This window comes from Lepisosteus platostomus, chromosome 7 (assembly GCF_059453375.1).
Source record: "Lepisosteus platostomus isolate fLepPlt1 chromosome 7, fLepPlt1.hap1, whole genome shotgun sequence".
Taxonomy (NCBI): Eukaryota; Metazoa; Chordata; class Actinopteri; order Semionotiformes; family Lepisosteidae; genus Lepisosteus; species Lepisosteus platostomus.
In genome coordinates, this window is record NC_142617.1 from 55,752,938 (window position 1) to 55,779,862 (window position 26,925).

At 41.3% G+C, this 26,925-nt stretch overlaps 1 long non-coding RNA gene across 1 annotated transcript; it reads left to right on the forward strand.

The window, feature by feature from the left end:
• Positions 1–342: 342 nt before the first annotated feature.
• On the forward strand, positions 343–5,695 carry LOC148659268 (uncharacterized). The gene is made up of 2 exons (XR_015940388.1): positions 343–726; positions 2,773–5,695. It is a non-coding gene; the product is annotated as an uncharacterized LOC148659268 (long non-coding RNA).
• Positions 5,696–26,925: the final 21,230 nt, after the last annotated feature.

The following is a 26,925-nucleotide window of genomic DNA, read 5'->3' on the forward strand; positions in this document are numbered from 1 at the left end:
AAACACATGGCCAAAAATAGTGAAAAGCGAAATTTGTTTCCCAAGAGTTCAATTCCTGCTCTCCATTCTAGTGCCCTGCCCCCACATTCCCTGACAGGTGGTTGAAAGGATAGATGGAATTGCTCCCATCATGCAAGAAGAGCCAGGTTCGAGACTGTTTACTGTCAGGGCGACTGAGAGTTTGCCTAGGCTGTGCTAGAGCAGTCAGTTCTGTTTCCATTCCAGATGTTTGGTCAATGTCATGACCAAGGCTGAAGTACCCATTCACCCGACCGTAACCTGTAACCCAAAGGTCTTGGCCTGGGCAAAGTCCACATCTACTGGATAACTGCTGTTGGCAGGAGTGGTGTTGTTTGATGTGCGTGTCTTGGCTAATCACAGCTCTGCTGCAGCATGAAACCGTTTTGCTGACTTCTGTGCCCACAAGCCTGTCTTATGCCTTTGTAAGTCTTAGGAAAATTGGTATGTTTAAACATCCTCAACTGATCATTGGAGAGAGAAGTAACCTCCCATTCTTTGACTTTTTAGAAGAATGCGGTGTTATAAGCTTTGTTGTCTTTTGTACAGTCCAAAGGTAAACAGTATTGCCTTTTCTTGCTATTTTTTTGTGACTTTGTCTTATGTCTGTGTTATAATCGTATGTTTCACTATGGTTTCTTATTCATTTTCTTAAAACCATGCAGAAAACAACAACAACAACAGAAAGAAACTGTCAGGGATCTTAAGGTAAGTAAGTACCTTAAAGAGGACTCAAAACAAGAGTAAGAATATTAATCCATTAAGGGGAATTGTTGTTACTAAAAGATGATTGTTAAAAACGTTGCTGTGTGTGTTGTTTTGACTTCTGGGATAGTGTCAAGCTCTGTTCATTTTGTATATCCAGAGCCTTGTATCAAAGAAGTTGCTGTGCTTGTAGCTTTCACAATACTGACTGATGAAATCCCTGCCAAAGCCCCGCACTCACAGTGTGGCTGCCAAGAAACATCATTTCAGTGCAGCCCTACAGCTGAAAAATGATCCTGTTTCCAAGTTCGGCTTCATTTGCACTTTACTGGAAGCAGAAGACACGTTGAGCGGTCTTAATCTGGGGTCACTCTGTGTTAAAGCGAGGAGGAGCAGCTTGTTCTGATGGGAACAGATTGAAGACACTCAGTCTCTGTCAGAATAGCACACTGTGCTGTGCTCATGGACACTGTGGGCTTTACTTACAGACCCTCCCTTACTCCCCCCATGAAAAGGCAGATTGCTGATTATTGCAAAGCTCCAGAAATTCAATCACCAGAAGTTTGATTGAATTTCTGCAGCAAAAAAAAACAACAAACTCTTTCAGATTTGGTAAATGGGTTCAATCTGTAGTCTTGCTTTTGGCATTTAAAGCAAAAACTTGTTTTTCCTTTATTTATTGTCCCACAGCTCTGGAGTTTGGAGAATACTTTAGAACTCAGTGGCTGTGAGAATATAACATTTAAAGTCAACCTCATAATTAACTGCAAGCAACATATGTTAGAGGTTTTTGTAGTTTCAAGTGTGTAATTTCTAAAGACTTTTTAAAAGAACCTTAGTCTTGCAAGTGATATCCTTTCTTTAGTGCAGATCTCATAAAAGGGAAGGCAGTGACACACTTGCTTCGCAGCCCAGTTCTCATATTTTGATTACAGGGCTGGCATACGGGGTTAAACATGTGAAGCGAAGCTCTAGACTGGTCTGTGATTTCACAACTGCCAAATCTTCCCTAGCTGCCTTCAGTTTTATTTTTGTGTGTAGATAAAGATAAATCAAGTTGTTTATTCTCAAAATCCTGGCAAAGCAGAATAACATGTTCTGGTGTGTACTGTACTCGTCTGGTCCTGTTTGGTTTCTAAGAGGAGCATCGAGCACTTGGAGTGCTGCATGGTAGGACATCATTTCTCCCTGTGTATCAGCAGGGGTTCTTGTATATATACAGTATGTGTGTGTGCTGCTGTTTTCACCATTAACCGGATATACATTTCCTGTTAGAAGAGCCTGCTGAACCCTGGAGAGTAGATCATAATTAGAGTTATCAATAGTCTTTGAGTGCCTGGGATACAGATACAGTATGTGGCAGAAGGTAATGAGGAAGCAGAGGAACAGATGTCAGAATTCTGCACATGCAGATGCATATACATCTACAGCAATTGCTCCTAGTGAGTGTAAGCTGTGCCATCAGCAGCAATTGGAGAGTCCAGTTGCCATGACGACAAGGATTTTGGGCACCGTGTATTAAATACCAGCCATAGAGGTTTTCCACTGACCCTGCAACGGCTTTCCTGTGTATTAAATCTGAAGGCTTTTGGGTCTGAATGAATCTCAGAAGTTTACAGTTGGTCACCATGCATTACACACAGTTAATACATTTATGAGTTAACGCTGTACCTTGACACAGTGCTTTCTTCACTGCACCTCTGCTATTCAGTCAGCCTTAGCCACTCAATATCTTGAAGCTCACTGCCAGTGTTATAGTTTCGCTCTAACAGTAACGTTTTATTTTATAGATTTTCTGCTTACTGTGGCATAAGCCATTGCTCTGAATGCTTCTGTCAATGGACACTCTTTGTGAGTTCAAGACAACAGGAAGAAAAGACTGTTCCAAGAACAGTGTGCAAAATCTTTCAAACCCATGTTCAATACTGAGCCTGTGTGTAGAGCCACAATTGGGAATCCTGTAATTGTCGAAGTCAGTGAAAAGCCGAGGATATGCAGAGGGCTTTGGAATAATGCAAAGAAAACCTTTTTTCTGCTTCTCTGTTGTAGCCCATTGGTGAACGTGCTAACACCACAACAAAGTGTTTCATTCTACATTGGGAATTGAGATCCAAAGCAGGAATGGAGACCATGACATATTGTACTAAAGGAAAGAGAATCTACGCTGGAAATCCACATTTGATTTCTGGTTCATATTGCAAAGAACATTATCAGAACCTGTGTGGAATTATGAGCTAAACGCACTGCTCTCTCCAGAGCAATTTTGAGAATTTGCAGAATTGCTCTGCTTCTGGAGACCAACCGTGTAATGTCTGTACTTTCTAGTCATTTCTTTCTGGACACTTCACTGCAGTTTCAGTGGGCAATAAATTGTGCATTTTATTAGTATAGAACTTTGTTTTGCTATAATGATAGCTTGTGAAGCACAGACATTTCCATTATAAAATACACAGTATTTGGCAGGCCAGCTGACAAAGCAGAAAAGCCCCAAAACTATATTCAGAATTGTAAATATACAGCATGGGTGGTTGTTGTAAGCTGCTATCTTTCGTGATTCCTGGCTGCTTTTGTTTCTTGCACACACAAAGGTAAAGTGCAGATGGGGATAGCGAATCTGCTGTTTGAAAGCAGCTAGGCAAAATTGCAAAGGTTGTGAAATTGAGGCTTCAGATGGGAATCTTGAATCAGATTCAGGTACTGCAGAGGGAAAGGATCATTTGAGTTTGGGAACTGAATGGGGTATCGCAATGATGGACTGTCATGTTGAAATGCTAGGTGCGGGAGTCTTTGCAATGCCCAGGGATTTCTGGGAACTGAAAGAATGGCAACATGGTTGGTAATCTAGAATCAAACAGTCTGGAATTCTGAGCCCACTCGGGAGGGTGTTGATATTTTCTTTGGTTCCTTTCCCATGATCAAAGGTGGCGACTGCTTTCAAAGACCTTCCCCAAATCATAATGTGGAAGCTGGTTTAGGAGAAGAGCAGAGGAAATTAATCTGTGTCTTGTTCTTATTTAATTTAATTATTGGCCTTGAATCAGAGTCGTGGTTAAGAGATTGGAGACGACGATAACGGTTCTGTTCTCTCCAGCTGTGTTCACTCCTGAGATTAGTTAAATTTAATTGATTCAGGCTTTTCTCATCACTGTGACCTCAGACCTATTGTTGGGGCTCTTTAGATAATTACAAGCTTGTTCCTACCTTCTGGAGGCTATTCAGCCCATATAAACAGGTTGGTAGGTAGCTGACTGATCCTATGATCTCATTCAATCATTTATTGAAAGATGCTGGGGTATCATCTTTAACAGAATGGATGGGTAGAGTGCTCCAGATATCCTCAACATTCAATTTCAAATGCACTAACCCTTAGTTTCCATTTCTAATACCAATATATTTTTCACTGTTCTCAAAATGTGAATTGGGTTGAGTTTCACAATACTTCTGACAATAGTGAATTATTCTTGTATGTTCAAAGCTGAAAACATTCAGTTCCTTTAGTCTGTCATCATAGGACATACGTTAAATCTGATCACACTTCTCTGGACTGTTTTAAAAGCAGTAATATATTTTTGTAATGAGCAGACCAAAAATTGTACACAGTATTCAAAATGAGGTCTTGCAAGTGAATTTACTCTTTTAATATGACAATCTTTGTTTTAAGTTTTACACTTTTAATTATGTGTCCTAAGATTCTCTTCTTCCCAACGTTGTCAAATGAAAAAAAAAATGTTTCAAGCTTAGCCTTTACCATCTTACATTTTGTAGTTTGGATAGTTCTGTACTTTAGTTTCTGCCACTACTACTGTAACTGTACTGGACTAAAGAAAATGTTATTTGAGGAGGGAGCTGCGTCAGCATACATAGGCTGCAAAGGATCAAGTAAAGGTTCATTCCATGCTGAAAAGAGAAGAAAAGAAACACAACGTTTGGACAGTGGAACCTTTTTCAGGTGTCACACCACTCCGGTGTGGAACCTTTCTGTGTGGTTCGGCTGTGGAGCCTTCTTCAGGTGTGACACAGCTGAAACGTTGTGCTTCCTTTTCTCTTTACAGCGTGGAATAAACCTTTGCTTATTCCTAAATTAGTAGTAGCTTGCCTGGTTTTTGTCCAATATTGACTATTGTCTAAATCCTATTGACTTTCCCTGCCACTTTGTTTCCGCTGCTTGTTGTGGAAGTTTGATTAATTGGCTGGCAAATCAATATAGATTGAGAGAAGCAATCTATTGAGTTGTTCACAGATGCAGCCAGTGCCTTGATTTCCTTGTGAGAATATAAGATTCTCCGCCCCTGGGAGTGTCTCGTTATCGCCCATCGCCCCGTGGCGGCTCTGTCCCGTTTTTCCACTCCCAGTTCAGCTGCCCTGCTACACTAACATGTCTGCCAAGTTGTGTCTGGTGTCGAAGCTCCATGGCCCATGATGTTGGTGTCCTGGGAACCTCTGGCTTGAGCTTCTAAACTGGAGATCCCTCTCCAGGGCATTCGCCATTTCAGAGAGCGGCTGGATATTGTGGCAGTTTTCCCTGTTGTTGTTTGTCTGTTTGGGAGTCTTCCAGGATTTACAGTATTTTATAGGAATTTATTTATAAAAGCATATAATCTGTGATCTCAGATCCCAAAGTAAACAAGACAAGGTAAAGATACTGATTTATCCAGTCATTAACATATGGTAAAATATTTGATTGATCATTTCTGTTTAGTGGGAATCTGCAGGTTTAATGATCAAGGGTTCTCATTTTACAATGTGGGCGAATTCCTCAATTCACCCACGATTCAAGCCTTAGGCACTTGGTATGCTAAACCACGTGGTGTCTATACTTACAAATATTAGAGGCTCTTGATATGAAGAAGAAATAGCTCATATTCTTCTGGATCCAACATGAAGCATAAACGTGAAGTAGTGAATTACGCTCTTTGCTTAAAAAAGTCCATGTGAATATTTTTGTTCAATAAAATAGAACGGAAAATCTTTTCTTTATTTGTGTTTTGTTTCTGTATTTATCATTTTCCAATCAGCTTACTGCCACAGCCCTCACACAAGCGCATTGGGGCTGTGGACGGAGCTCTTGTATGATTATAACTTCTGGGAGCCCATCGATAGCAGGCCGACCACAGAGACCACTGCAGACCTGTGAGCTGAAGGGCAGGTTTTGCTTATTTCAAGCCTAGCCAGCACTGTCCATGCTCAAACAGTCAGAAACATTCCCACAGGAGAGTCCACTCACAGTCAGATGGTGGTGTTGCTCAATTTCAAACCAGTCATCATAGGAACATAAGGTTCCAGCCACAACCCTTAACTGATTGAGCCACCCCAGAAACCCCTAACTTAGCACCAAAATGTTGCCATAGTGTGCAATACCATGTCATATGATGTTTACTAGTGTTTTTGAAACAATGGGTTTTGTAGGAGTTTTTGTTGGGTGTGCTACTTCCAAAAGGGTCTTTAGGTTCATTAATTATCTTTGTCTCTGTCAGTATGATTTAGAGGTCAGGGGTTTCACTTGTAGTGGACTTGTTCACTCAGCTGTCACATAACAAAATGATGGAAAGCTGTTGTTTATGGTCGTGACTGTGCCAAGCAGGAAATTCCATTCTGCTCAGTAGCATTGAGCATTATTTCTTCTCAGAGGATGGGGGCACAGTTTGCTCTTACCACATGCATGTGACTTTCAGGCCCCCTTCGAGAGCTCGGAGGAATTCAAACTTCACCCGCAGGACAGAAGAGTTGGGCAGATGTCATGAAGTAATAAAGAGGAAAACTCGAATCTCCCAGCCTGATCGGCACAGAATGGGCTGTTCCTTCATTCCTCTGTGCGGAAATGCTTACAGAGAAGTTCACTTGTTATTGAAATGAGAGGCTATTATGAAAAACAGAGGTCTATTTTACAGGACAACAATTAAAATGGGAAGGCTTAAGGCCTGAGAAATAGGGCCCTTAGTCTGACTGAATGAATTAACCAGTACACTCCCAGGGGTGCCCTTCAGTAAAACTTCGTTTTGGTTTTCACCTAAAAGCTTGCTAACAGCTCCCTAAACAAATGGTAAAAGGACATACTGTATGCAGTACCCCGAATATACTGTATGAAAATATAAGGTGTTTGGAAACTTTCAGTGTCATGTCTGCAAAATAAATGTATTTTTAGTTGGAATGCCTCACTGACATTCAATAAGTTTATTATTAATGCTTAATGATGGTATATAATGTGATATATAATAGTGTTATTACAGTATGTGTGACTTTAATTTGAGATGTTTATTTCTTCTTTGCCTTCTGTGGGTTCACTGTGCAGAAGATCCCACTGTAAATTACTGCAGGAAAAAGATGTTCCTATTCGGCAATGTCATCAAATTGTATGTATGCCAGTCAGTTTAGAAAGTTTGACCCCTTACACCACAGGGGTAAGCTACCTGGTAATAGCAGATGTCATTCTGCTGAGCTTTGTTGTGTCATGAAAGCTGACACGCCTTTAGCACACACGCCTGAAGTAGAGAGAGTAAAGTCCTCTTGCAACAGCAGTTCAGCCCGGTGAAGATATTGCTTTTACTGATATTTGTAATAGGATTCTTTATGGACCCACAGCTGCAACCAGCTAATTCCACTCAGATTCTTTACCATGTTGTTTATGTGGCAGCAAAGGAAACATAAAAGACTCAAGACATTTATTTCCATAATTTCAACCCCTTAAAATTTCGTCTTGGTCAGGCTCATCTCTGAACTCTGAACTTTTCTGATTCTACTGTTTATTGCTGTTGACAGTATGTCTATTTCAATTCAGGCATGCCCACTATCAATAATACGTTACCTTTAATTTCCTTTTTCTTGCATTGTAGATGCTGGGAATCATCCTAGCAATATCGTCTAGTTGGCTCCCCTTTCAAAATGAAGAGCTTTACATTTTAAAAGTGTCCTTCTGTCAACTGTTAGGGTCTCAGTCTATTCAGGCTCAGAACTGCCTTTATCTTATTGACTCTCAAGGCCATCAATGACGTGACAGGTGGAGTCAAATCTAAAAGTTTATTGCTCCTCCATCACCAGCTTCTCCATCAGCAGGTTGGCACTAGTGCAGAGGTATTCGGTCTGTATTACAGAAAACAGAGCCCGTGCAACAACAAACAATTATTTACTGTTCGCAATGCCTCAATTCTCTTTGCACAAACATTGTCACAAAGCTATTATGCCAAATTAAGATTTCATAAAGAGGAAAACTGAGAAGGTGTCTTCTGTTTACACATATCAGAGGACAAGGATCTCCCGGCTCGGGGCGTGCAAAATTATCAGGGAGAAAACCCTCACCCATCTGTTCTCCTTTGCAATCCAGGAATGTCTAAATAAATGAAACACAATACATTAAAGCCCAATGCTTTAGCTACTCCGCCAAAGCTCCTGCCACATCAAACAGTTAATACAATGGGTCATCTGTCAGTGCTCCCCTAATGTGTCTTTTTGTCAGTTCAAAGCCCTACAGTGTGCAGTTTGTTTTTGAACAGGCAAGGCGCACAAGAAAGTAATGAACTGTTTCATCTGACTGCCATTTTGGAAATAACACTGGGTGAGACTGTATCTTCAAAGTGGAGGTGGGGATTTATGGGAGAGATGGAAATGAAATCCACATGAGTAAGCACGGAGGCTCTGGCAGGAGTTTAAACCATGTCCGTCCAGGCACAGGTGAGGCGCTGCTGGGCCGAGGACAGAGCGCTGTCATCAGCCTGCATGACAGCTGGATGAGAGAAGTGTCTGTTAACAGCGCGCACTATTCAGCAAGGGCTGCATCTGAGCACTGTGCTGAGAGCTCTATCTGCCCCTGGCAGGCCAGCGGAGGGTGTTTACACTGACTGCTGGAGCTGCAGGACTGCTGGGAATCATCTGTAGGTGCTCCCTTTGAGACACCATAGCTCACCTTTCAATATTTGCCAAACTCTTCTGCTTAGTGTGGAATAGCACAGGTTTGCTTTCATCATGTATGAGCGTGCAGTTTCCAGCTGAAGATTCTGTGTGTACTGTGCACTATTACACTATTCCACCTTTGACTTTTGCATTAATCCGACCTTGTAGTCACATTTCCTAACACTGGCAAGCTTTAAAAGAAAAGTCAAAGAAGCCCAGCACTTATTGTAATTGCAGATGAGTATTTGTGTGTGGGGGCGTGCTACTATTATAATTGAAGAATCAGTTATCAATTAACGCAACCATTTTATTTCATAAATAATTATTTTGCTGTGTATTAATTTTTCAGAGTGGTTAATGAACCTGTGAGTAAGCCTTGTATTAAAGAGCCTTGGGGCAAACTAAACAAGTGCTGTTTGCTGTCTGGGCTCGCAGCTCAGAAGATAACCTGTACAGATGTGCCTGTGCTGTTTGTGTATCTGAAGCGCTGTGGGATTTACTGCTCTGTAAACTTGCACTGTGGAAGAAAGATTGATTTGCCTTCAAGTTTTATCGGCTCAACCAGATACCTTAATTATTTATGATTATTCTGGAAGCTATTATTCTAGTATTAGTATGCAATATACGCAATAAAAAATACTTCTTAACATGTAGACACTCACGGTGTGGATAGAGGTAAATGCATGTGTGTTCACCCAGAGGCAAAGGTAACTCGAAATAGAGAAAATTGACTGACAGAGTAGCAGAGCAGGATACCTGTTGGTATCTCCAAGTACTCAGTCGTGTAGAAGAAATCAAAGCTGTAGAAATGGAACGATTTTAGTTGCAGGTCTGCCTTTTTCTCCCACTTGACTCATAGGACAAAGGAGTCATGTCTTCATGGAGAGTGTGCAGTGAGACACGAATTAGAAGTCGGGCCGCATAAGTATAAACGTGAGCTTCAGAACCAGCACCAGGACTAACTAGACGGAACAGCACCCGTCCTCAAACCTGACTTTTTCAGCTGCTTTTCCCTGCTGGTTTCAAGTTAAAAGTTTGTGAGTCCTTATTCCCTTTGCACGTTCTGTTTATCCTCGTAGGCTGATTTTCAGCCAGGGACAACAGTCCTCAAGCTGTGAATGCATTCCCCTTGTGCCTGGATGGTCACTTGACTCCACCATGGTGTTGAAATAAAATCGATTATGTTTTCATGCAGACGAGCTGCGCTGAAGGAGGTTATTTAAAAATGAGGGAAACAATAAGGGCAGCACATCACACCCTGTATTGATTCCATTTTAAACTGAACTTCAAATCCCACTCCCCATGCAAATCAGAGCAGGCCTTTCAATGTTTATTTTTAGATATTTCTCTATATTTCAGGAATCAGATGGTTATTGCATGCGTTTTAATCACTGTCAGTGGGCCTCCTACCACATACCGTATGGCATTTGTGCTACAGCTGCAGAGTCCAATTTCAGCTTGGCACAGTCCAGGGAAAAGCACCAAACACAGCCAATTATTTGATCAATTCCTGTACTTGAAGGGTTATTCCTCTGGAGTGTTGTGTTTGCCAGATGGAAATATGTTTTGCATTTTACAAACATCTTGAAGTGCTGATGTGAGGCATTGGTAACATAAATAAATGTCAAAAAGCAAAAATTCTCTGATTTTTTGCTGAATTTGAAGTGGACGGGATGTAGATTTCTGTTTGCTTTGTTTCATTTAGAAGTATTCATTTCCCTCTTAATCTAATCCTTCGAATGGGGAAGCAGATTAGAGGTGAATGTTCTCCAGGTCTGGGCTGAAGACAGCAGGCACACTAATGATACATTATAACCTCCCCCCAGGTCATTTCCCTGCACAAAATGCTGCTGCCAATGTCCATTTAAATTACTTAAATGGACCAAACAATCATGTAAAAACAATCTTGTTTCACGAAGCTAAAAGACACTTAACTGTTCATGTAAAAGGAGAATAAACAGCAGGTACAATTATGGAGAAAGAAATTATAGCTTTGTCTTAAGTGCTCATTCTAATACAGGCCAATTATATGTTAAATGTAAAGACAAATGCATCTTTAAATGCCTCTCTCAGAATCTCCGATTGAGCTCCCATTTGCAAATAAAACATGCAGGGGGCAGTCAGAAACTGATTTCATTTAATTTCCTGATCTCTTTACAACCTCCTGTTAAACCAGATCTTTTTTTAATCTGAGCTCTTATTTCATTCTGCTGTCAACTCCTGTCGACTTATATCCACTAACAGCTGTTCAGCACAGACAAAAGTATTGGGATTTTTGCAGTTTTTTCTGTGTGTGTTGAGTTCCCCATCCATATAAAAAAGGCCCCAACAATGTGTTCAAAATTATGTGACTTATGTTGGTTCACTACACTAGATAAGTTTCAATCCATAAGTTACTTGAATAGTGGCCATAATAGCACTTTTAAAGAAAGTTTAACCTTGTTGCCTTCTTATTCCACTAAGATGCTCTTTCATTCCCCGTCTTACTTGTGAGTCACGGGCGTGTGTGAACAGTTAAGGGCAAGTCCACCCACACTGACTCTAAACACACCTCAGTGATTTATACTGATTTGTACCTGTTGTTTTTCTGGCCCTTAAAAATACACCGGTTTGGATGAACTGCCTTTCAGCTCTTTTCGTATTTACGCAATTGGCGCTGTAAATTAAGATGAGGCGGTCTTGTGATAGCTGAAAGGCTCTCCCGACACTGTTGAGTTGCTTTTTCCTGAAAGCAGCACAAGCAGTTTATATTCAGGACCAAGTGTAGCTGTATCTTCATGGATAACCTGAAGAAGTTGTTTTGACCGCTTGGGAATACACGGTTTCACGCAGAATGTTGTCAAGCTGAGTGCAACAGACTTCAAAGACATGTTCACAATGCCATCTCGGTTTATTTAATTAGGAAATTGAAGCAACATCTTTAAAGATGGCCCTGAGCCAGGAAACTTTCAGATCCATGGAGACTCAATTGGTGATCTGATAGTAACATGCAGCTCTGATATTCATGTATTAAAAGATGTTTAGAGTACTTCCACATGCTTTTCTTTTCCAGTGAGAGTCATTTATCTAGAAAATGAAACATTTCTTCTACAATATCATCTGCTTCATGGCACACTAAATCCTTATATCAGAAAACACACAGAATGCTCTGATTAAGATGTGTGATCTTCTTTTAAACTTTAAATGAAAGAATCTTTGTGCTATCAGCAATATGGAAATCTTCTGAGGACTTGCTGGTTACAATATTATTTAATTTATAGATGTTTAAGCCTGTGCAGCTGCTGCATTGCCGACCGGAGTGGACTGGATTTAATCTAAAGTACAAAATCTCAGAAATCTTTCCATTTCCCCCTCCCCCCAACAGCTATTTTACCTCACTTGTCTCTCGGCTAATCTTGCACCTGTTTCTTCACCAAAAGCCTCCAAAAGTATGAATTCTCTGACTGTCTGATGCAAAGGGTAGTGTTTTAATCCTCTCTCCGTTCAAACATGCACCATCCGGCATTAGATACCCAATTGTCTAATCTGTATTGCTGATAGACGGACTCCCACAGTGTTTTCATTTACTAAAAACGATCAAGTTTAAAATACGTAACTCACTTAGAATCCTAGAGACAAAAAAGATCAAACCAAAATTGACTGAGGTTGGTATCCATCACATGGCTGATCTGGTTTGAGTGAACAGAAAGGAAATATCGTACTTGTGTGGTAATGGAAAAACATAATTTGTGACAGTGCTCCCCTGTTTATAGCCATGTAGAAAGACAGGATTCCTACCAAAACCCAGCATCTTAGAGATGCTCTGGTTAACAATATGAAAAAAAAACACATCACTTCAGGCTCAAAAGCGACCCAGAACAGAACAGGAGACCATAAATCAAAATGTTGGAGGTAGAATTCCTGAGCCTGTTTCCATGGAGATGTGACGGCCATGACAGCTCTGAAAGGCCACCTTACATACCCAGTTTCAACAGTCTGTGTCTGCAATAAACACCAGGTTCAATTTATGGCTCATCGTTGCTTTGGTTGAATAACGTTTTGTTAAAATCACTTTCCAGGTTTTCAGCGTGTGCAAAGAACTCTTAGTTTTTCTGACCCTCATTATGGAAACAGTCTGACAGCATCACTATGAACAGCTATGCACTGAATGAAAAAAAGAGCCAAATGACTGAATTAAAAAAATGTGCTGAAATAATATGGTCTACAGGTATTACCTTTTTAAATCCATGGCTGGCTTTTGAAACACAGTTTAAAGTACATTTACAGAGCTTACAGAGTCATGCCCAAGGAGCATTACAGTGAAATTTCAGGCAAGCAGCCAGATATGCTTTCAAATAGGATTTTCTTCCAAGTTTGTTTTAATGGCTTAGCCTTTTTAATAATTTGCAAAGAGAAGCTTCTATATATAATTACATGATATTTAACAACCAGTTGTCAAAAATCCTCTTTTAAGTCTCTTTTTTAAATTATCATTATTATTGTTCATATAATTATTACTGATAATACTGAAGGCTGTTTTTAAAATACAGTCTGATATGATTTACTATTAGATTGGAAAAACATTGTTACTATCCCAGTATGGAAAATGACAATAAAGAATAACCATGACATACAGTAAGAGAAACAATTAGTCATCATGGAAAATACAATAGGCGGATACTATTCCACTGCACAGTGTAAATATCTGATGACAAAGAGCAGAAGGAAGAATGACATTTTTGTAATTAAGTTTACTCTTTATAGCTTGGGTTTATAATCCAGAACTGTGAAGCTACAAACACATTCAGTGGTTCAGTGAGGATTCAAAGAGGACCTGTCATTCAGAAAATTGATATTAAAAAAGAAAGGAATTGTACAAGTGCCTTATATTAAAAAGAAAAAAAGAATATATGATGTTCAAATATTAACAAGATGACCTTGGTGACTTGCAGAATGTAAGACAGTTCCTGCATTTCTTAATATTGTGACAGAAGCGTGATTGTAGGACAGTTCCAGGATTTCTCAATATTGTGACAGAGGTTTGATACTGTGACTCATGGATCCCAGCAAGCTGGCAGACAGATCTCTAAACTGGCTATTTATTAAAACCTCTCATTCAATCAGATAAAACACTGGGAGACAAGGAATTAAAAAAAAAACAGCACTGATGCAAGCGGAATTGGAAGACAAGTTTATGTTGTGGTAAAAAAAATAATATTTTCTTTAGGATTTGAGAATAAGTTTTGTAGCATTCAGCATATAACGGAATCGTTCTTTCAGGACCCTATGCAGACGACACAATCCGGGGTTGAGTGAGGAAAACACGGGGAAAAAGCATGCGGGAGTGGGGAATGAAAGCGGGGAGCATGTCCATGGTGCACTGGTGTTCGGGGAAGGTCTGGCCGAGGCAAACAATCCAGAAATAAGTCCAAGGGGGAATCCAAGGGAAGGTGAAAATCCCAAACCAGAAGGTCCATCCAAGATGAACAGAATAAAAACGGGAACCGGGTCGGAACCGGCAGGAACAGGAACTTAAAAGCTTGACGGGACCAGATGTTTCCAGGTCCCAGACTCGCCTGGTACGGAAACCAATGCAGAGCCCGGAACAGAGTAGGTGTCTGGCTTATAAGGGAAACTGAAAAGGGGGCTAGAACAGGGAGCAGATGCGGGAGATGACAGGGAAGGACTGGAGTGTCCTTAAGAGGAGGGGTTTACGAACGTGACACAGCACTATAATAATGCTAATATTATTATTATATTCCACTGGACCAATTATGGTCCAAATTCCACTGTTCCAGGGCATCCAGTTTGCACAGTACAGTTACAATATTATTAGCATTATTATAGTACAATATATGTTACATAGTATAATAATAAGAAAAGTATTTTTGGGACAGGTTCTTAGTTGGGATGTGCTACCCACTTGGAATTTCCTCAGTGTGTTTAGCAAATATTCCAGTTGTGCTGCAACATGACCTTGATTTCTAAGAAGATAAGAAGAGGATACATTCTGGGACACGTCTGATAGTATTTACTATACATAAACATATCCCAAGAATACCTCCTCCTCAGCTCCCTGCAGAGCGTGTAAGGTAGTGGGACTGCCGAGGCCAGGTTGAGGCGTGTGCTTGCATTGAAGAAAGGAGAGCATATACAGCAATCGCTGCAACCTTAATTTATTTAATTTCTTCATTACTAAAAAATAGTATTCAAATAAAATAGGAGACATTATTTCAGTGTTTGTTTTTTATCAGTCACCGATTGGTTTCTTTTTGTACATTTGTTTGTTGTAAACAAACACGTCTCAGCATTAAGGTCATTTAAAAGGCCGTGTTTTTCAGCAGCAGGCTGGTCAGACAATAAAGGGGGGTGGAGTGGTGGCACTGTGGCCAAGGATCTGTGCCTGTGGCTAGAAGGTTGCCGATTCAAATCCTGTAGCTGGCAGAGAAATCCTGCTTTGTTGGGCCCCTGAGCAAGGCCCTTAACCCCAGCTGCTCCAGGGGCACTGTACAATGTCTGACCCTGCGCTCTGACCCCAAGCTTCTGTCCCTGTCTGTGTGTCTCATAGAGACCAAGCTGGGGTCTGCAAAAAGACAAATTCCTAATGCAAGAAATTGTATATGGCCAATAAAGTGATCTTATTTTAAAGTTCGGTGACTTGTCCCTCATACCGCTCAGGCAGGTGTTGGGGAATCAGGTGAAGAGGCATTCAAAGGCCAGGGCCTCAGCTCAGGTGAGGTCTGAGCATTGGTTCAGACACTGTAGCATGAGGCTTTCTTGCAGGGGCTCCTATGTCTCCACTCCAACAGTCTGTCTGCAGGCCATGTGAAGGGAGAATGGGTGTGAAGCTGCGGTTTATTTTTTATCTTTACCAACATGGCGTGATGGCTGCCTCACGGGTGCTCAGAATGGGGTCGCAGACAAAGACATGCACTTTGAGCCGACTGCTGTGCTCTGCTTATATCCCTACAAAACAGCTCAGCCCTGGGACTAAATCCATGAGGACCGCTGTCTAGATTGGGACGGAGAGGCCCACTCTTCTGTGATGTTTTGAAGTTGGATGAGGGAAAATTAGAAGGCCAGCTACATCATATTTAGTCAGGGTAAATTGTTGGTACCGTTTTGGAAACCCCCCCAAAAAAACATCCTCAAAATATTCTTCTGAAGCATGTTTAACAATGTGGTGAATCGGTATGCCACTGCAACTTCTGTTCGACACTGTGACCCTCCCTGTTGCTTTCTTGTACTGTCAAATTCATTGTTTACAAATAGGTGGACTACTGATTTTGTCATGAGAGTGAATTAAAATTGAAAAAGAGGAATTAAAAAGATAGATAGATACTTTATTGATCCCGTGAGGGAAATTGAAAAGTGGTCATGAAAGACCTCTATTAATCTGTAAACAGAAATCAAAGAAAAGCAACCCGACTGCAATGTTTTGTTCTTGAAAAATGAGATATTTCAAATGAAGTTACTCTAATAAGCTTTTGTTTATCTTTAAGGAAAACAGAAGGCCTCAGCTAATTAGTTGATATTATTTTCTATAAAATCCCAAACTGTGTATCTTTTTTGTCATTTATAATGATTTTTACTGTACAGTTATTTATTTTCAAAATGTTTTTGATTTTTCTTGTGTTCATGCACTAGAAATCTGTTTGCTTCAATTTTAATTGTCTCCAAGGAGTGACCCAGTGACTTTGTTGACAAGACCCTGATGATGTAGTCTTGTCTGCTAATGATCTCACTGTCTACTCGCTCTGGTTTGTTTTTCTAGTCACAATATTATCAAATGATTTGTACCGTACAAATACATGACCGTTAATTTACTTAAAACCATCTGATTAATAATCAGCCTGTTGTGTTCAGAGCTTGCAGCTTCATTGCATCTTCTATGGACAGAAAGGTGAATATCTGTAAACAACTAGCATTAATTATGACATGACTTGAAGTTGCAAACGTGCTGTTGTTATGGACTTGTGTATCGTAGTTCTGCATGCCACCTTAAACTCCATACAGGAAGTTTTGAAATTCAGTAATTCGCTTGCTTTCTTACTGTGTATTTGTTTTCTTTCTTGTCACAGATGATAAATTTTAAGACATACACAACACATAATACATTTAACACAACACATTTAACACAACACAACATGAATCTATTGGCAAATCAAAAACAAACATCTTAAAAAACTGAAAAGAAGTCAAAGGCTTTAAATAATCTTCACCATCCAAAATAAATAAAACGTTGGGTTGTCAGTGAGTGCAATAGATAGCTAAGATACATATACTGTTTGATGAAAATAAAATATAACTGTTAATCAATTACTTGTGCAGATTGAGCAGGTTAATAGCCATGGGAATAAAAGATACCTTACTCAGGCACTGCTCACAGGGTGGTAATGACAGTCAAAGATTACATACTATAGGCCTTCCACACTATTTGGTATAGCTGTCTGCCAACTGTAGCTGTGGTGGGCTGATAACTTTGCTGGCTAACTTCACTATCCTGCGTCACTAAGCTGTCTGTTTCTATTGCATGTGTTCAAGTTACCACCGTGAATGCTAAAACAGATTCAGTGAAAGTTCTAGAGAATAAGGTCATCATTGTACTGCACACATTAAAAGTCCAGCGTTTGCTCACACAAATGGTACCACTGGAAACCCATCCCTGTGCCAAAGGTGATATACTCCAGAGGGCTTTAACATCAAAGGTGTCACCAGATCAATTACACTCTCAATTGTTCTGTCATTTTCCATTGGAACATCTTCCTCATTGGTCTTGTTTGGACCAAATTCCACTGTTCCAGGGCATCCAGTTTGCACAGTACAGTTATGATACTGACAGTCTGGTTAGAGGAAGCACATTTTTTGGATTGTTATTGTATTTCTTTTACCAACTATGTTGAAGTACAGGGACATAATAAACCCCGATGGTGGAACAAATAAGTTGCAGTAGCACTGAAGACCACAGAGCTCATAGTTCATGTAAGGTAACAATAACACTTGAGACCTGAGACCCGTGTCCTGCTCACAGTCAGTGATATGATCTTCACTGTCTAAGCCAATGATATCCACTCCTGGCCCTGAAGGACTGCAGTCCACCAGGATTTATGAGCTTATAGACCTAAATGAGTAAAAGACCTGGAAACGGTGGTAATAAAGACTAATTAAGCAAAAGATCCATTCAATTAAAATCATTAAGATTCCACAGTGCAATGCAAAACCAGGTCATGGCAGCCCTCCATGGGCAGAATATGTTTATAAAGAAAAGGGAAATAAAAAGGAATGTATCTAATGCTTTTATCTCAGCATAATTCATGACCCCATCTCCACTCTATTACCGCCGTGGCCTTGCCTAATTATGTTTACTATGATTATTGTTATTTGCTTAGCAGAAGCCCTTGACCAAGGAAACATTATATTGTACCATCTATCTAAAATCTGCATGGATGTCAAGACAGAAACCCTGATGGCAGTTTCTTCTTCACACGTAATGCTTTGAGACCTGAAACAAGGAGGTGCCTCTTTCAACAAGGAGCTGTGGGGTCTGGAACAGATTTCCATCAAGTGTGCTGAAGCCCATACTGTAGGAACCCTCAAGAAGTAGCTGGTTGAGATTTTCGCAGTGAGCAATCAAACAAGTAGATTGAGCTAAATGGTCTCTGTCTTGATCGTAATCCCTCCTTTTAAGGGCGCTCCGGCTCTTCCACATTTAAGTTGATTGTGTGCACCTGCCTCCTATCCAGCCCCTCCTTATTTGAGCCGGGCACTCTCGCAACTCGTGGCTCTGCATTGGAAGATGGAGGCCCGGAGGCCCACCTACCATCAAGTCGCCCTATGTCCGCGGCTCGAGGGCATAGGCCTCCTATAGGCGTCCTGACCCAGCTCAGTCCGGGGTTCAGAGCGCCTGGCCCCTTAATCCCGGTTTTTTATTCCCCGTCCCTGCACTGGGTGCCGTTTCGGTTTTTAACCTCATCTTGTTTTGTCTTGGATGGATCACCCGGTACTGGACTTTTGGACTTCTCCCTGGATTACCCCCTGGACACCTCTGGACTTGTTCGCCATGGCCACAAACCTCCGAGCACCAGTTCACTGTCGTCACGCCCCCCACTTTGTCAACCTGCCCAGTTCCTCGTCGTCTCCTCCCCGTGAACGTTTCACTTACTTCCGGATTCTATCGTCTGCATAGGGTCCTGCATCACGTATCGCTACAGGTCTCCACATTTTTGTAGCCCTTCTTACATTTTTACCAGCAGGCAGCTCAATTTGCACCTTACGCAAACAAATAGCTGCCAAAAACAGAATGGCACTCTTGTCCTAAATGATTGTCCTAAATATAGGACTCAGGGAAGCATTCTTATCCTGTGCCTGTGTGATGGACAGAACAAGTGTGTTCAGTAGAGCAGCTCACTCATTCAAAGTTATCTACCAAGCTCTTGGTGTGTTTCAGACTTGCAGGAATGTTCAAGAATAGCACTACAACAGAGCCTGCAGAGACAAAGCAGGACTGGGAGGGGCAATTCTTGAACACTGACCAGCATTCTCATGCATTGGGTGGCTGTGCAGATATTATGGATAAGAGGCCTGTCTCTGAAATATGAAACTGAGAGGGCAGCCAGAAAACGTGATTAAATCAGTGACAAATACTGTGTATACTGTGTGTAAAAGTGACACAATCACATCCAAAACTGAAATTTGCAATATCTGTGCTGTATATTATGAGCATCAACAATTTACTTAAAGCCTCCACTATTGATTTGTACTTATATCACAGCTTTGCCTGTTATTAATACAGCTTTGTTTGTGTGGGGAAAAACAAACTTGTCATTTAGGAAACCTTTAATTCAAACAGATCTGAATCTTTAAAACGTGGATGCAACAACTCAAGGTAAACCATAGTTGAGCAGCTTATGGAAAATGTTTGATGGTAATAAAAAACAAATACAGTATAATTGCTGCCAGTATGCACTTAACTGACTCCTTGTCGAGTGTTAATCACCATTAACATCAAGCCTTCCTGTCTACATAAATATATAAAGCTAAAAGGCTATTTATGATACTACAAAATACTGGTCTTTTAATATTACATTAGAAGAAAATGGCTTAAAAATCTCAGTAAATAACCATAGAATCATGTTACTGCGTAAAGAAAAAAAAAACACTGAGTAAGAAGAGCAGAACAGTGCAGGATGTCTAGAACTTTTGCCCAGCGGTATATACTTCAAGCAACACTATGATAAAAAATAACCACCTTTTCTGAATTATTCCACAGGTTTTGGAACTACCTGTTTGCAAAGTCAAAAAGTATCATTCAGATCTCTTAGCTGAGAACATTGTTGAGCAGTAATGTTTTTAAAGGAGGTGTTGCATAAGTGTTATTGAGATGTTAATCGGCAATCTGTTTAAAGCCTTCTCTCTCTGCCGAAGGCCAGGCTCGATGCAGTGGCTGACCGAATCTGTGGGAAATCTGAATCTCCTAGAACCCGTGGGAGCCCAAGTCCATTGCACACTCTACTAATGGTGACATTTTTAAATCACTAAAGACCTGTCTTTTCACCAAGTCTTTTAACGTCTAATTTCATTTTACTTCTCGTTTTTTGCAACGCCAATTTGTTGAGATTTGTTTCCTCATTGTTTTTAGTATCCATTGAGTAATATGTATATTGAAAGTGTTTTGAGTTTGTTGAACAGTGTTAATTACAAAGTATAATACAGCAATACAGAACTGTGGTACTATACACCACTCCATACAGTAGCAATGATCTAACCTGACCAGTAGGTGGCAGAAAGCACAGCATAAACTTATGTTGCCCAGGTGGGTAAAGCTGGTAGAGTGGAGGCACTCCATCTACAAACACACTGGCACTACAGAGGAAGCTGTCACCCTGCTGCTGATATTGTATCCTTGCCATCTAATACCACATCTCTGATTTCTCATTGTGATGCCTACGCCCTTGTTTTATTTAAAATGTTCCGGGAACTGCGATGAGAACACAAAAGCAACTGGCAGACCTCATCGGGCGGGTTTTGGATGCAGTCAGGCAAACACAGGTTCAGTTCCATGAGCGCCCTTTTTTCCTGCCGGCACATGGCTCAGAGGGTACTGTAGGTGAAGAAAACTCCCACATTGCTGAAATTTACAGGAAAGGTGCACCCACAATTTCCCTGAAAAGGGTAACTGTTCGTGCAGCACGCATGTATTTCAGAATTCGATACGTGCTGCACAGAAGCAGATCATGTCGTGAACACCTTTCCTGGCTCCCAGCCAGATCCTAACCAACAGACAGCTGGGTAACAATAATCCTGCTTCAGATCAAGAGGCGTCCGTCACACTGTGCTGAAATCAAGCCAGACTGCAATGCGAACAACATTTTTTGTTTTGAGGGAGAGTAGTTTGTGCAGTCTGTGCTGTATGTTGTGCTTGTATATGAGGCATTTAACCACAGGGTCCAGGGGTAACAGGAGTCAAAGCAATTACTGAAAGGAAAACTGGCCAATATGGGTTATAAATGGAACAATGTACTGTATATCATCATGTTACAGCAACAGGGGGTCCAGAGAATTCCATCTTCCAGTATTCATACTTATCTGTAAAGCAGGACTTAAGATTTGTGATTGGGGTGCCATGTGTATTTTTGACAGAAACGCCTTTTGATGATATTATTATTATTATTTGATTAAAGATAATTGAATCAGCTGGGACAATCTTCTAAAGCTCATTGACATCCACAACTGTGATTTAAAGTACAATTTGTTTTGCTGTTGTTTGCAATGTAGACAATGTGGTCGTTGAGTAATGTCATCATGAAACCAAAAGGACCGTCGGAACTGTGTAAAGACTTTTTTTAATCCACCAAACATTCCCTGCACCAGGAATTATCTGCAGTGTTATTAATTCAACAAGTGTCCACGTTTAATGGAATATTCTACTCTGAAATGGTAGCTGAAAAAGTACTAACCTTACAGGCTAGCATGTGAGCAATATGCTTGTTGAACTTCATTGACCAAGCAGACCTGTTTTGCTGGTTTGTAAAGATAGTATATTGGGACTGAAAATAATTTAAATTTTTATTTAAGGTTTGTTATAGTGAATAGCTGCAGCACCTGAGTTTCCAGTGTGCTGCGTTCTGTGTCAGTGCATTGAAGGATTAAAATGCTGAACTAGTAGGATTGCCTGTGATTTGTGGTTCACTGACAGACAGACTTTATATCTTCTTCTTCTTTGCATTTTCCCACTTATGTGGGGTCTGCTTGTTTGCACCGATTTTTCCACTTTGTACGGTCTGCGGCGTCTCGGCAGGTGACTTTCGGGAGGCTCATGTCGTCTTTCAGCCGGTCCAGTCAGCGCGTAAATGGTCGTCCACGGGGCCGGCGGCCTTCCTCATTCAATTCGAGGGCGGTCTTTGCCATTGATGTGTCATTGCTGCGGAGCACGTGTCCATACCATCGCAGGCACAATTCCCTCATTTTCTCAGTGATTGGGGCGACTTTGACTGTTTTTCGCACCTCTTCATTCATGACATGGTCTAGTCTTGTCAAGCCGAGGGTCCATCGCAGCATCTTCATTTCCGTCGTATGGATTGCCTGTTCATGTTTCTTTGTCGTTGGCCAGCATTCAGTTCCGTATAGGGCCACTGGTCTGACCACTGAGCGGTAGACTTTGGATTTTTGGTGCAAAGGGATCTTCTTGTTGCACAGTACTCCACTGACCTGCCGCCATTTCATCCAAGCGGCGCTGATTTGCATCTTGGCGTCTTGGAGGGTAGTGCAGTTAGAGTTGACACATGAGCCTAGGTACTTGAATTGGGTCACTGTTCACTTGGACCCCACCAGCTGCGATTGTGCCATCGGTTTGATCACCGCACAGACAGACTTTATATAAGCATCTGTTATTTAGAATTAACAGCTTCACGAATGTGCTCTGAAAATAATGTTTTATTCTCCTTTGGCAGTGCACAATGAAAATGTAAGCGTCTAGGTTTTACAACAGTATCTCATTGCACACGTACTGTACATGATGTTAATTACATTTACATAAGAGAGGTATATTGCTTGAGTGTTGTAAGAATGCAGTGGCTACAATACAATACGTTTTTGGAAGAAATAACCCCCGCATGAGCAGAATAACTGTAGCTCATTGTCTCCATTAAAAAGCTTATTCAGAGGCAGTCCAGGGGTAATGGTTACAGTGGTCCTGATGACTCTATAAGGCCCATCAGAGAATAACTGAGGTGGTGGAAGAGTGATGAAGGGTTTTATTCAGCGATTTATGATGTTTGACCTTGACAGACCCAGTGAAAGACAACATAAGTGGAGATGGTGAGTGTCATGGTGACTGTTGTGTTGTGCAAGCTAGCTGGTGGAAAAGGGAAAATGCAATGCAGTGTGGGGCTGGATATCCTGTAACACAAGAATCTCTTTGGTGCAGACTGTGAACAAGCCTCCTACTCAGAGATACATTGACAGAGTCAACACTTTATCTATATTAGTTTAGCCAGCAGCCATATCACTCTTGTAACGTTGCCATAGCCAAAATGTAAATGTAGTGGCTCTCTGAAGGTACCAGTTCTGTAGGGTTTGGGCATTTACTGGGACAATTATTAATTGTAGCAGTAAATCACAAAATTGATTCTTTTGATGGCTTTAGAATCCAACCATGCGACATAACTCAAACAACGTACACACACAGGTACTAATACACGAGGATACATTTATTAATACATAGAATATGCATATAAAACTAACAGATCTTATCGAGAGGGTTATCGGAATACAAAAGGTATATATTCAATCAGTTACAAAGTGTTACACATATCAAGAGGACATACGTTCAGTATATCATTCATTTAGACCGTTTCGTTATAACTTCTACATTAGATACTCAAAACAAGTACATAACTCTTAGGAATTAAATTGATATCAACTGGTTGGGATAACAATTGAATTCTCGAGCAGTAATGCAGTGAAGTTGAATACTCATCCAATCTTTGGGGATTCAGATCTCCTGCGGGCACAAAGAAACAGTTGCAGGCTGTTGCTGTCCAATCCGCGCTCTCTGGCTCGGTGCCAGGCTGTGCTGTGCGGCTTGCGACGGTGCACTGCAGATGCTCACTGACCAGCTAGTTAGTGTTGGCTTTAACTAGCAAAGTTTGTGCACAGGAGAAAAGATGACTGTGGGTCCCAGCAAGTCAGGAAGAGGACCGGTTCGTTCCTGATGAAGCGCTAGTTCTGAATAGTGATTCAGCTGTCCACAGTTCTGACCTGTTCACGAGGCTTGCTGCTGGTGCTAACCTCGGGTGGATCCTCTGGTTACTCTCTGGCAACCTCCGCTCTAGACTCTTAGAACAAAGGAAAGTTCTGGCACTCGGACACACTGGCCGTTCCGTGGTTGTCCGGGCTGAGTCTCAGGATGGTCAGGAGGCGCGCTGCGAGAATGTCCTGCCCTTGGGAGCCTTCTGCTCCTGGGCCGTTCTGCCCTGGAATTCTCCTTTGAATTCCCTTTAGAAAAGTCTCAGAATTCCCTCTGAATCTACTGAATCTCCAGGCTCTCTGTGTTGCCTGTTTTTACCTGGAGGAACTTCAGCTCATTCATTGGCTGAAAGTTCCATGGACATCAGAGTCCCACGTGGGTTACTCGGCCCTACCAGTCCCTGATTGGTTGATCAAGGTGAGATATGAGTCACTTACTCCTGACACTTAGGAATGCAGTCCAGATGTCCATCTGGCACTTCCTAGACAGATAGGCGCCAATGGATGACCATTGATCATGATAGCCAGGCTTAGCTAAGTGCATCCCCCTTTGGGAGCTGTCCTAGGAAACCTTATCAAAGGAAACCTTAAATCAGCCTGCATGAATAGTTTCTCTGTGGCTGCACCACAGAGATGAACAGAGAATTGGGGCCTCATTTGGGAAGCTCAGAACACTTAATTCTTTCTTATTAATAAGCCTTGCCGCTACACTCTGCAACTCACAACTGATAACTCACTGAAGCTAAGCAGGTGTGAGCCTGGCCAGTACCTGGATGGGAGACCTCCTGGGAAAAACTACGGTTGCTGCTGGAAGAGGTGTTAGTGGGGCCAGCAGGGGGTGCTCACCCTGCGGTCCATGTGGGTCCTAATGCCCCAGTATAGTGACGGGGACACTATACTGTAAACAGGCACTATCCTTCAGGATGAGCCATAAAATCGAGGTCCTGACTCTCTGTGGTCATTAAAAATCCCAAGGCATTTCTCGTAAAGAGTAGGGGTGCAACCCTGGCATTTTGGGCAAATTTACCATTGGCCCTTACCAATCATGGCCTTCTAATAATTACCATCTATAAATTGGCTTCATTACTCTCTGCTCTCCTCCCCACTGATAGCTGATGTGTGGTGAGCGTTCTGGCGCCGTCGCATCATCCAGGTGGATGTTGTATATTGGTGGTAGTGGAGGGGAGTCCCCATTACTTGTAAAGCGCTTTGAATGGAGTGTCCATAAAAGCACTATATAAGTGTAAGCAATTATTATTATTATTTATCCGGTCCTGAAAGTGGTGAGTTTCTAGCATGACAATGCAAAATCACATGATGCTAGGATTACAATGACACAATTTCATGAAGACAGTTTTGAGGTCTTCCCATAGCCAGATTTCTAACCTAATCTGCGTCCAACAGAATATCTCTAGAATTACCTTCATGTCATTGACAGGAGAATCTGAGATTGGCACATCTCCACTTGCTGGCTGCAGAAGCACAAGAAAAGTGGCAGAGCCTCCCACAGCAGTCTATCCCAAGGCTGATCGAGTCTGTGCATCAGTCTGGCCAGAGAGACTGTGGAGGGAGGTTATACCTGTTACTGAGTTTGTAGCTGTTTACCCCAGTGTGTCCTATTTCCTAATGAAAACTTGTCATAAATCTCAGGTCTGCATTTTTGTTCACATTTTCTCTGATTTCTCGTGTTATCAATGTACAATTTAATTTAACCTATTAGACCTCAGTGTTGCATTTGTTTTGTGAATCAGTATATAAACATTTTAATGGAAGATGAATCAGTGTTCCTTTGCGGTTTGGGGTGATGTCACCCCCTGTTGTCTCTGTTTCTGCTGCACTTCAATCTTCCTCCCTGATAAGTGTATTTAGGCTGCTCTGTGTACAGTCCTACACAGACAGCATCCAGAGCAGTCCACAATTACCAAGGCGTCATTCCCCCATGAAGCAAAGAGAAAACCTGTGTTTAAGTTAATTTGTGCACCGCAGGAGATGTCACTTATAACTCAGATCACTTAATTTCTTTCACAAAGAAGAAAACAAAACACTTACTCGTGTCCTTGTTCGAATTTAAATTTGTTGTGGAATTAAGTGCCTGATATCAAGAGGACTTTCTTTTATGTCTTAGCAAGTCACTGACTTAGTCATAGCTGGTACACTGAGAGCCATATTTAATTGCTAGGGTTTATTTAAGTTCAGAATTAAGAGTTTAAAAGAGCTCACTGAAACACATAATCATTTATCAGTAATTACATGAGAATTCAAGTATATTTTTAATTGGTTTTAAAAAGCTTGTTCAGTGCGGAGCCACACTAACTTAGGGAACGTTCAAAGTACTTTGCTCCAGTGCAATAATTGTCTGGCATTTTCTCACTCCAAATAGAACCCCTAAACTATCTCTAAATGATGAAAGGTCAATTTTCATTTTGCTGTCAGCCATGCGCTGCTGCTGGGTTTGATTGTCATCCTTGTGCTTTTATAGTGGCTTCGATCAAATTGAGAGATTCTGCTCTAATCTCCTATAGAGTCATTACATTTTACTGCTGTGGGACTTTGCCCTGCGGAAGGGAACTAGTCTTCTGAAGAAGCCGGCTGCAAGGTTGTGACCCTTCTAAAGCACAGAATTTTAGAGAGAAAAACAAAGTGCAGCGTCTTATGAACTGTCTGTTGTACAGCCAACTATATAGATGTAAGGGGTAATTCTGCCATTAGCCTTGGGGGCTTAAACCACCCCTCCCCACCTACATTAGTGGATCCAGAGATAACTGCTACAAAAGCAAACTCCAGAATAGATTAAATCACTGTGGCTAACTACTCCCAGGTTAACGTAAGAACATGGATGGTTCTTTTTTAGGGAATCAGCCTCATGACTTAAGAGGTTGTTTTGCTTGCGTGTTTTTTCCATGTTTTGAATTTCAAGCAAGTCTAGTCGTCTCCACTCTTCAGCTAGGATTAGGCACTCTGTCATTAGATAATGCAAGGTCATGTCCAGAAGGTGGGCCGAGCACTGTGTCTGCCTCTGGCTGAATTTTTATAACTGCGCCATGCATCCTGAAAGCCATGGAGTTGCTGTCTGGCTCTGCACAGGGAGGAGGA